Source organism: Orycteropus afer, unplaced genomic scaffold (assembly GCF_000298275.1).
Source record: "Orycteropus afer afer isolate SDZICR_OR568_19922 unplaced genomic scaffold, OryAfe1.0 scaffold00017, whole genome shotgun sequence".
Classification (NCBI taxonomy): Eukaryota; Metazoa; Chordata; class Mammalia; order Tubulidentata; family Orycteropodidae; genus Orycteropus; species Orycteropus afer.
Window position 1 is genome coordinate 5028962 of NW_006921604.1, and position 9834 is coordinate 5038795.

At 35.8% G+C, this 9834-nt stretch overlaps 1 protein-coding gene across 1 annotated transcript in view; it reads left to right on the forward strand.

Annotated features, from left to right (window-relative positions):
• Positions 1-9834, forward strand: part of NPHP1 (nephrocystin 1) — a 147590-nt gene that overhangs the window by 59004 nt on the left and 78752 nt on the right. The window lies entirely within an intron of this gene.

Below are 9834 nucleotides of genomic sequence, written 5' to 3' on the forward strand. Positions count from 1 at the left end.
TGGGCAATCTACTTCCCTAGTGATACAACCTCAGAAACCCAAGAAGGGGTCACTATGAGTCAGATATGACTCTATGACAGTGGGTTTGGTTTTTTTGGTATATATATATATATGTGTGTGTGTATATGTATGAAATATGTGAAATAATTTATGGTAGAGTTTAAACGACACTGGTTTTGATAGCCTAGGTTTAACCCCTGGTTCTGTCAGTTGCTAAGTCTGTGATACTGGAAAAGTCAGTTAACTTCTGTGAACCTACACAGAGGTTTCATTGTACAAAGGTATTGATGCCTAGTTTCTAGGTTTTTTTTAATACAGCTCAGGTCTTAAGTGTACAGAGTATCGCATTTTTGACAAATGTATACAACTGTGTAACCAGTACACCAATCAAGATATGGAGCATTCATTACCTTCACCTAGAAAGTTTCCTTATGTCCCTTTCCATTCTATCCCTCCCTGTTCCCAAGGGAATATTTATTTTTTACCAAGCACCAAGGAAAACATTTGAAAACTCTTGAAAAATTAATTTGCTTGTGAGATACAGTTTGAACAATGCTTAGTTGCAAATTTTATAGTTTTAAATACATATATTAGAAAAGAAGAAAAGTTTAAAATCAGTTACCAACTCATTCAAGAAGGCAGAAAAAGAAGCCTAAAGAAAATTGAAAAAAGGTATAATAAAAAAATAAGAGTAGAATTTATTCAAATAGAAAATAAATTAACAAAAATGAAAATCAATAAAGGCAAAAGTTGATTCTTTGGGAATATTAATAAATTTGAGAGATGCCTAGTAAGACTTATCAATAAACTTAAAAAAGGGAAAAAGAAAGAAAACACAAATTATCAGTATTGACATAAAAATGAAGATATCACTGCAGAATCTGCAGATATTAAGTAAGGGGATATTATAAACTTTCATTACTTTATACCAGTAAATTTGAAACTTCAGTGAAATCTATAAAATCTTTGAAGAACATAATAAACTGAAACTGAGCAAGATAGAAAATTTGAATAATCTCTGTTATATAAGTTAAAACTGTAAAGTCTCATACAAAGAAAACTTTGGACCCAAATGGATTCACTGGTGTATACTTTCAGATACTTAAGGAAGAAACAATAGCAATCTTCCAAAAAGTAGAAAAGGAGATAATGTTTCCTAATTTAGTTCAAAAGGACAAGAAAACATGATACCAAAATCTGATAAGACATGACAATAAAGAAAAACTAGAAGACCAGTGTCCCTCATGAATATCAAAACTAAAATCCTAAACAAAATATTAACAAATTGAATTAGCCATATATATGAAGGATGATATATCATGACCAATTGAGGTTTATTCAGGGAGTGCAAGTTGATTTAACATTTGAAAATCAATCATTGTAATTCACTGTGTAAGCAGAATAAAGAAGAAAAACCATGTGATTATCTCAATAGATGTAGAAAAAGCATTTGACAGATTTCAGCACTCATTTGTGATTTTTAAAAAATTCTCAACAAACTGGGAATAGAAGAGAAAATCTTCATGTAGATAAAGGGCAACAAGAAGAACCTAAAGCCAATATCATACTTACTGATGAAATATTAAACACTTTTCCCTGAGATCAGGAACAACTGAAGGATATCCAAAAAAGAAAAAGATAGATTAACTCCATTTTTTTAAGTGAGAAAAGATTTGAATAGGCACTTCAAAAATGAAAATATATAAAAAACCAATAGGCACATAAAAAGATACTCAATATAGTAAGTCATAAGTGAAATGAAAATTAGAACCACAGTGAGAGAAGCACAACTACATGAACAAGAAACACCCTTAAATGTAATATAGGTAGGTTAAAAGTATAAGGATGGAGTAAGGTGTACCTTACAAAATACTATTTGGAAGAAAACTGGAGCCTTAGTTAATATCAGACAAAAAAGACTTTGGAACAAAGAAAATTACCAGGGATAAAGAGGGACATTACATAATGATAAAAAGAACAATTCAGCAAGAAGACAGCAATACTAAATGTGTACACACCTAACATCACGTATAGGCAAAGCCACAATTGTACTTGGAGACTTCAACACTTTTCTCTCATTAAATGATAGACAGGTAAAGAAAAAGTTAGTAAGGACATGAAAGAGCTGAATAACATTATGAACAAAGAGGATCGAATTGGCATTTATACAACAGTTCACCTCAAGATAGCAAAATACATCTTGTCCAGCACACATAGCATATTCACCTAGATAGACCATATCCTGAGATATAAGATAAACCTCAACAAATTGAAAAGAATAGAAATAATGCATGTATGTCTCTGCTCATATGGAATTAAATTAGAAATCAACAACTGGATAACTGGAAATCTCCAAATACTTGGAAATTAAGCAAGACACCTAAATAATTTAATCCATGAGTTAAAGAAGTTTCAAGGGAAATTAGAAAATATTTTAAAGGGAACAAAAATTGAGAATACAACTTGTCTTAATTTCTTGGATGTAGCTAAAACATTGATTCTGGGGAATTTTATAGCACTAAATGCTTGGATTAGAAAAGACGAAAATTCCCAAATCAATAAACTAAGCTCCCTCCTGAAGAGGTGGGTGATACTTGAGCTGAGATCTGAGGGCTGAGTATGCCTTAACGATGTGAAGAGAAAAGGGAACAATGCTCTAAGCAGAGGAAACAACACAGACAAAGGTTCAGTGGTGGGAAAAGGACTAGGGCAGTGGAAACTCAGTGGGACTAAGTGGAGAGAGCTAGAGGAAGTATAGAATGCGGTGGATTGAGAAATACAAGAAAGGGATACAATGTAAAACATTGTAAGCCACGATTTTAAAGAATTCATCCGAGTCCTAAAAACAGTGGAAGTCATTAAAAGAGGTGGCATGATTAGATTTATATTTCGGGAAGCTCACTGATTCCTCTCTGGAGAATGGATTAGAGGAGAGCCAAAAGGGGCATGAGTAGACCATTTGGGGGGCTATGGCACAAGGTAGTGGTCAAAAGGCAGTAGTGTCATCTTTAAGAGAACAAAATCTGGAGCCAGATTGCCTAGGATTAACCCTGGCTCTGCTCTTGCTAGCTATGGAACCTTGACCAAATTGCTTTATTGTGCCCTCTCAGTCTTCTCATCTAGTATACATCTCTTAGGATTAGTGTGAGGATTAAATGAGTTAATGTAACTAAAGTACTTAAAACAATACATAGAATTTACTTAGTGGGATATAAGTGCAACTAGTCGGGAGCTCTGGTGGCGTAGTGCCTAAAACACTTGACTGCTAATCAGAAATCTGGCGGTTCAAACCCAGCAGCCACTCCTTGGAAGGAAGGTTGGGCAATCTACTTCCGCAGTGATTCCTCCTTGGAAACCCAAGGAGGGATCACTGTAAGTTGGATCTAACTCCCCGGCAGTGTTGCATTGCGTTGCATTGTAGATGAGAGATCATGGTAATTGAGATTAGAAAAATGGGAGTGGAGATCAAAGATGTGGAGAGATATTTAGGAGGCACAAATCAATGAAAAGTGATGATGGATGGACTGCATAGAGAGGGGTGTAGGAGAGGGTGCTGAGCATGGCAATGAGATAGGAATCATTGGAAGAGGATCAGGTTTGGAGTTAATTGTGGATTTTGTATTTTCCATGCTGAGTGTAACTCAGCAGGAGGAAAATAAAAATTCTTTCATCTGAATTTATATTATATAGAAGAACTTGTGTTATTTTAATTGTTGTCCCTCACTTTCTGTGCCCCTACACAAAACCACTGCCATAAATCAGCCACCAGGTGGCATCAGTGATCAAAAAAAGATGAATTGCTTTCTTGTATCTGTTGTGATCAAAAAAAAGATGAATTGCTTTCTTGTATCTGTTCTGATTCTTTTTTCCTATGGTGTTGTTAGGAGCTCTGGTAGCATAGTGGCTAAGGCACTTGACTGCTAACCAGAAGGCTGGCGGTTCAAACCCACCAGCCACTCCTCGGAAGGAAGGCTGGGCAATCCTACTTCCGTAGTGATACTGCCTCGGAAACCCAAGGAGGGGTTGCTATGAGTCAGGGATGACTCGACGGCACACAACAACAACAACATGGTGTTGTTAGGTGCCGAGTCCACTCCCTATTCCATATGTAAAAACATAAAACAAAGATTGGAATTTTATTTTGCATAGTATATTCAAGGCAACCAAAATAATAGAAGTTAAATTATGAAGCTAATTTACATCAAATTTCAAAATTGAGAAGTTATAGAACATATTTATTAGTTACACAGATACTCATGCTGTTATTTAAGAGTGCTTTTTTAAGCTTAGTTTTTTTGTTTTTAAAACAGCTTTATTATTAAAAATAATTAACAAGACAGAACTTCTAATAATCGCTAAGTTCTTACTGGAGCAACTCTCCCAGATATAACAATTGTAAACTCTGGGAAAAATATAAAAAGCAGCTACCTGAAGGCACTGAAGAGCAGCCACAAGTGGCAGATACTGCTGGGGAGTCTTAAGTTGGCTGTTTTTTGTTTTCTCTTTGTTCCCTGTCTCTTTCATTTCTCTACTGATTTTTTGTTTGTTTTCCCTGTCTTCATGTGTGTTACTTGAATTTTTTTTTTTTTTTTTAGAGCTCTACTTGAATTATCAATGGTGGTTTTTGGGGTTTGTTTTTGTTTTTAAAGGAGCAGTAGTGGGATGGTGGTTAAGAGCCTGGCTCTAACAGAAAGATCAGCAGTTTGAACCCACCACTGGAAGAAAGATGAGGCTATCTCTTTCCATAAAAATTTACAGCTTTGGAAACCCTATGGGGGCAATTCTGCTCTATCCTATTGGGTCACTATGATTGGAATCTCAGTGGCCCTGGATTCAGGTCTTTCAGTGGATCTGTTTGGGTAGTTTTTTTTTTAAATGTTCATTCTAGGTATTGCATTTTTTGCCTTTAGATTTGTGATTCTTTGTTCCATTCTATATATACTTACGCTAATATTTATGTTAGGATTTTATTTTCATACTTTTTTTTTCTTTTTGTTATTTGGGTGAAAGTTCACAGAGCAAATTAGTTTTCCTTTCAACAGTTTATACACATTTTGTTTTGTAACATTGATCATAATTCCCATAATGTAACAGTGCTCTTCCCACTTTCTCCCTGAGTTCCTCATTTCCATTCATCCTTCTTACTTGCCTCTCCCTGCATTCTGAGCTTTGTTTTGGGGAAAATGCTACCCCTTTGGTCTCATATGGTTGATTGTTCTAAGGAGTATATTCCTCCCTGATGTTACTCACTTTATACACCTGCTTCTTGTTTGGCTGAAAGTTGATGCATGGGGATGAGTTTAGTTCCAGGCCTGAAGGGTATCTAAGGACCACAAGTCTTAGGGGTTCCACCAGTCTCTGTCACAGCAGTAAGTCTGGTCTTTTTTATGATTTTGAGTTTTATTGCATACTTTTCTCCTATTCTGTCCAGGACCTTCTACTGTGATTCCAATCAGAGCAGTTGGTAGTGGTAGCCAGGTACCATCTAGTTCTTCTGGTCTCAGGGTAGGGGCTGAAGTTCACATGGGCCATTAGTCCTTTGGACTAATTGTTTCCTTGTGTCTTTGATTTTCTTAGCTCTTCTTTGCTCTGGATAGAGAGACCAATAGTTGCATCTGAGATGGCTGCTCACAAGCTTTTAAGACTCCAGTTGCTACTCACAAAAGTAGGATGTAGTAGAAAATTGTCTTTGTGGACTGTGTTATGCCAATTGACCTAGATGTCCCCTGAGACTGTGCTCCTTAGTCCTCAAGCCCAGTGACTCATTCCCTCACAGTGTTTGGTTACAGCTAAGAAGTTTTCATAGTTTGCCCCCTCTATGACCTACTACTATAGGAGCTCTAGTGGTATAGTGCCTAAGGCATTTGACTGCTAACCAGAAGGCTGGAGGTTCAAACCCATCAGCCACTCCTTGGGACGAAGGTTGGGCAATTTACTTCCATAGTGATACTGCCTTGGAAACCCAAGGAGGGGTTGCTATGAGTCAGATCCGACTTGATGGCACACTAACAACAACAACAACAACTCAAAACCAAACTTACTGCTGTTGAGTCAGATCTGACTCATAGCAACCCCTCCTTGGGTTTCCGAGGTGGTATCACTAGGGAAGTAGATTGCCCAACCTTCCTTCTGAGGAGTGGCTGGTGGATTTGAACCTCCAGCCTTCTGGTTAGGAGTCAAATGCCTTTGGCACTACGCGTGACCTACTATATACATGGATGTATTTGCAGTACATATAAATACTGATATAGAAATATATCCTCTACCAAACTTATATATATTTATGAGTATAGTCTCATTCGCCTTCCCATATGTTTAGCTTGCATGTTTCTCTTTGTATCCACTCATAGATTGTTATTACTGTTATTGCAGGTTGTGTATATAGGATGTGTTGCCTTTAACTCTTGTGCATCTCCCAGTGTCTTCCTTTGCCTTGATCATATTATGCTGTAAACATTAAAGAATAATGATAAATCTGTGAAATACCTTATAACATGGATGAACCTGGAGGACATTATGCTAAGTGAATAAGTCAATCACAAAAGGACAAATACTGTATGAGGCCAATATTATAAAAAGTCAAGAAAAGTTTTTACACACAGAAAGAAACGTTCTTTGATGGTTACCAGGGAGGGAAAATCACTAACTAGAGGATAAACACACATTAACTTGGGTGAAGGGAAAGGTAATAGACAATCCAGGTATTGCTTTATACGTAGGTAAATTACCAGTCTACTGGTGTCAACATTCCAGTTTTAGTGACATAAAGAAACCTCATCTCCCTTTAGTTCTCTTCACCTTTCCGTGTTTATGTTTGTCTTAAATATTTCCTCTACATACATTGAAAACCACATCACACAGAATTGTAATTTTTCTTTAACTATCAAATATAATTTAGAAAAATGGAGAAAAAGTCTATTATATGATTTACCCATATTTTCATTCCTCCCATTGTTTTTTCTTCCTGATATTTAAAATTCCTTTTTGTTTATCATGTCTTTTTTGTTTAGAGAACTTGCTTAACTGTTCTCTTAACATAGATATACTGGTTTTCCTTCAGCTAAGAATGTCTTTGTTGACCCTTCATGCTTCTTCTTTTTTTAACTTTTTATTGTGATGTGGGTAAAATTTTATAAAGCAGATTTGTTTTACATTCAACAGTTCATACACATTTTATTTTGTACCACTTCTTACAATTCCCACAATGTAACAGTTCTCCTTCCCTTTCATTCTTGAAGGCTGTTTTTGCTGGATATTTTCAGAAGCCCTGATGGCACAACAGTTAAGCCCTCAGCTGCTAACCAAAAGATTGGTGGTTTGAATGCACCCGGGAGAAAAACCTGATGATCTGCTTTGTAAGATTACAGCCAAGAAAACCCTGTGGGCCAGTTCTACTCTCTCACATGGGGTCACTGTGAGTCAAGATTGATTTGTCAGCACACAACAAGAAGTTATTTTTCAGCTCTTGAAAAATTGTGCCACTTCCTTCAGGCCTCCGTTTCTTGTAGTTTCTGATGAGAAATGTACTGTCATTTGAATTGTTTTTCCACTCTCAGTTAATCTAGGTGTTATTTCTCTTTTACCACTTTCAAGATATTTTCTTTGTGCTTAGTTTTCAGAACTTTATGATGTGTCTTGGCATGAATTTCATGGGTTTACCTGTTTGATGTTCACTCAGCCTCTTAAATCTATCAGTTCATGTCTTTTGTCAGGTTGAGAAAATTTGTAGCCATTACATCCTATTTCAGCCCGAACTCTTTCTCTTTTCCTCAAGGGCCCTGATGACAGGAATATTAAGTCTTTTATTAATAGTCCCATGGGTTTCTGAGATTCTGTTCATTTTTTTCTCATCTGTCTTTCAGTTGTTTAGATTGTGTAATTCCTATTGTTGTACAAACAAGTTCAGTGAGTCCTCTGTCTTCTCTGTTTTTCTGTTGAGCCTTTTCAGTGAGTTGTTTTTCATTTTTAATCTTGGTTATTGTGTTTTTCAATTCTAGAATTTCCATTTGCTGTTTCTTTATATCATCTATTTCTTTGTTGAGATTTTTTTATTTCTTTGCGGAGACTTTGTGTATCTTTCTATTTTTAAAATTTGTTTCAAGTATGTTTGTAGTTGTTTATTGAAGCACTTTGATGACTGCTTGAGGATCCTATTGGATAATTCCAACAACTATGTAATTTCTTTGTTGGTGTCATATTGATTGTCTTCTCTCATTCAAGGTGAGAGTTTCCTGGTTCTTGGTATGAGGAGTGATTTTTTAATAAAAATTGTATTCTGGACATTTTTGGTATTATATTTTGAGACTCTGGATCTTCTTTAAACTTCTGTTTTATCAGGACTCCTCTGATACCATGCTACAGAGGAAGGCAGGTGCCATCTCATTACTTCCAGGCTTCCCACTAGGATACCACCCATTGTGCCCTTCTTCAGGTCCCATGGTCTTTAGCTAGTCTACTGTCCTCTCTCAACCTTTCAGTCTTTTGATTTTGTTTCATAGAATATATAATATCTAGGTTTGTTTTTGTTTTGCTGTACTTAGTGGGAGGAATAGGGAGAAGTGAGTTCACTTCTCTGTTAGCAACTGATAGAACAACTAATTTAAAAAAAAATCAGTAAAGACAGAAAATTTGAACACTGTCAACCATAATTACCTAGTCATAGCCACATTTTAGTCCTGTTGTATACTTAAGCTTACTACCTTTTGTGAGGATGAAGGTTGATAATCTCTTTTTTTTTTTAATCTCTGCCTTCAAGCAGTAAGGCTGCCTCTATTCCACTGTCATGTTTTGAGAACCTTTTTGTCTGTAACACATACTACATCCTGCTTTTAGACTCAGAGCTCAGAAGACCCTTGGTTTCATCCTCATCCACTTCTTTGCTTTTCTGTTTATCGTTCATTAAAATATTCATCTTGCTTTTGAGTTTTACTCTGTCTTTTTAACTGTCCCTCTTTGGAGCAGAGCAGTTGTAACATAAACGGAATGCAGCATCTTGAGCAGCAGTCCTTATACATTCTTAATGCAGTTTACTGAATAGAAAAATATAAATTTTTTGAATCCTTAATTGTTTCATCCTTTCCAGATAAAAATATGGTTCTGAGCCAGTCACTCAACCTCTCTGGCTGAAGTTTTCTGAAATGTAAAAGAGGTGGTTGGATTAAATCTTCTTTAGCTCTTACAGTCTATAAATCAAGAAAGATATAAAATTTTCAAGCAGAAGAAGTTATCTCTTAAGTCTATACGTCAAAATTAGAGTTCTCCAACTTGAAAAGATAAAAGCAAAGATAGTAAGCATTCTAAACTTTGATGATTGCAAAATAATTCTTGGACATTAGAACTGTAAAACACTTCTTGAAAAACCAAGAGGGACCTTTAGAATAAATAAAATGCAATCAAACATTAAACATCAGGTAATAATCAGAAGGAGTTTATACTCATAAGAGTCAAAGTTAAGAATATGTCTTATTTCAGACAAGCTTAAATGAATTTATAGATTAGTTATTGAAAGAAAAGGGGATTTTCCTTAGGTACAAAACAGCCCTACTACCCATAAAATATTCCTAGATGACAATTAGTTGGGGCACAGTCCTGGACATGGAGGGCAATGAGTTGAATTTCACTTAATAAGACACATTTGGGATTATTTAAAGTTATTATTATTATTTTTTCTTGGCTGTCATCTTTTTTTAATTTTTTTAATTGTGATTTGGGTCAAGATTTACAGAGCAAATTCACTTTCCATACAGCAGTTCACATATACTTTGTCTCATGACATTGACCACAGTTTACCACAATTCAACAGCTCCCCTCTCACTTCCTCCCCATAGTTACCTC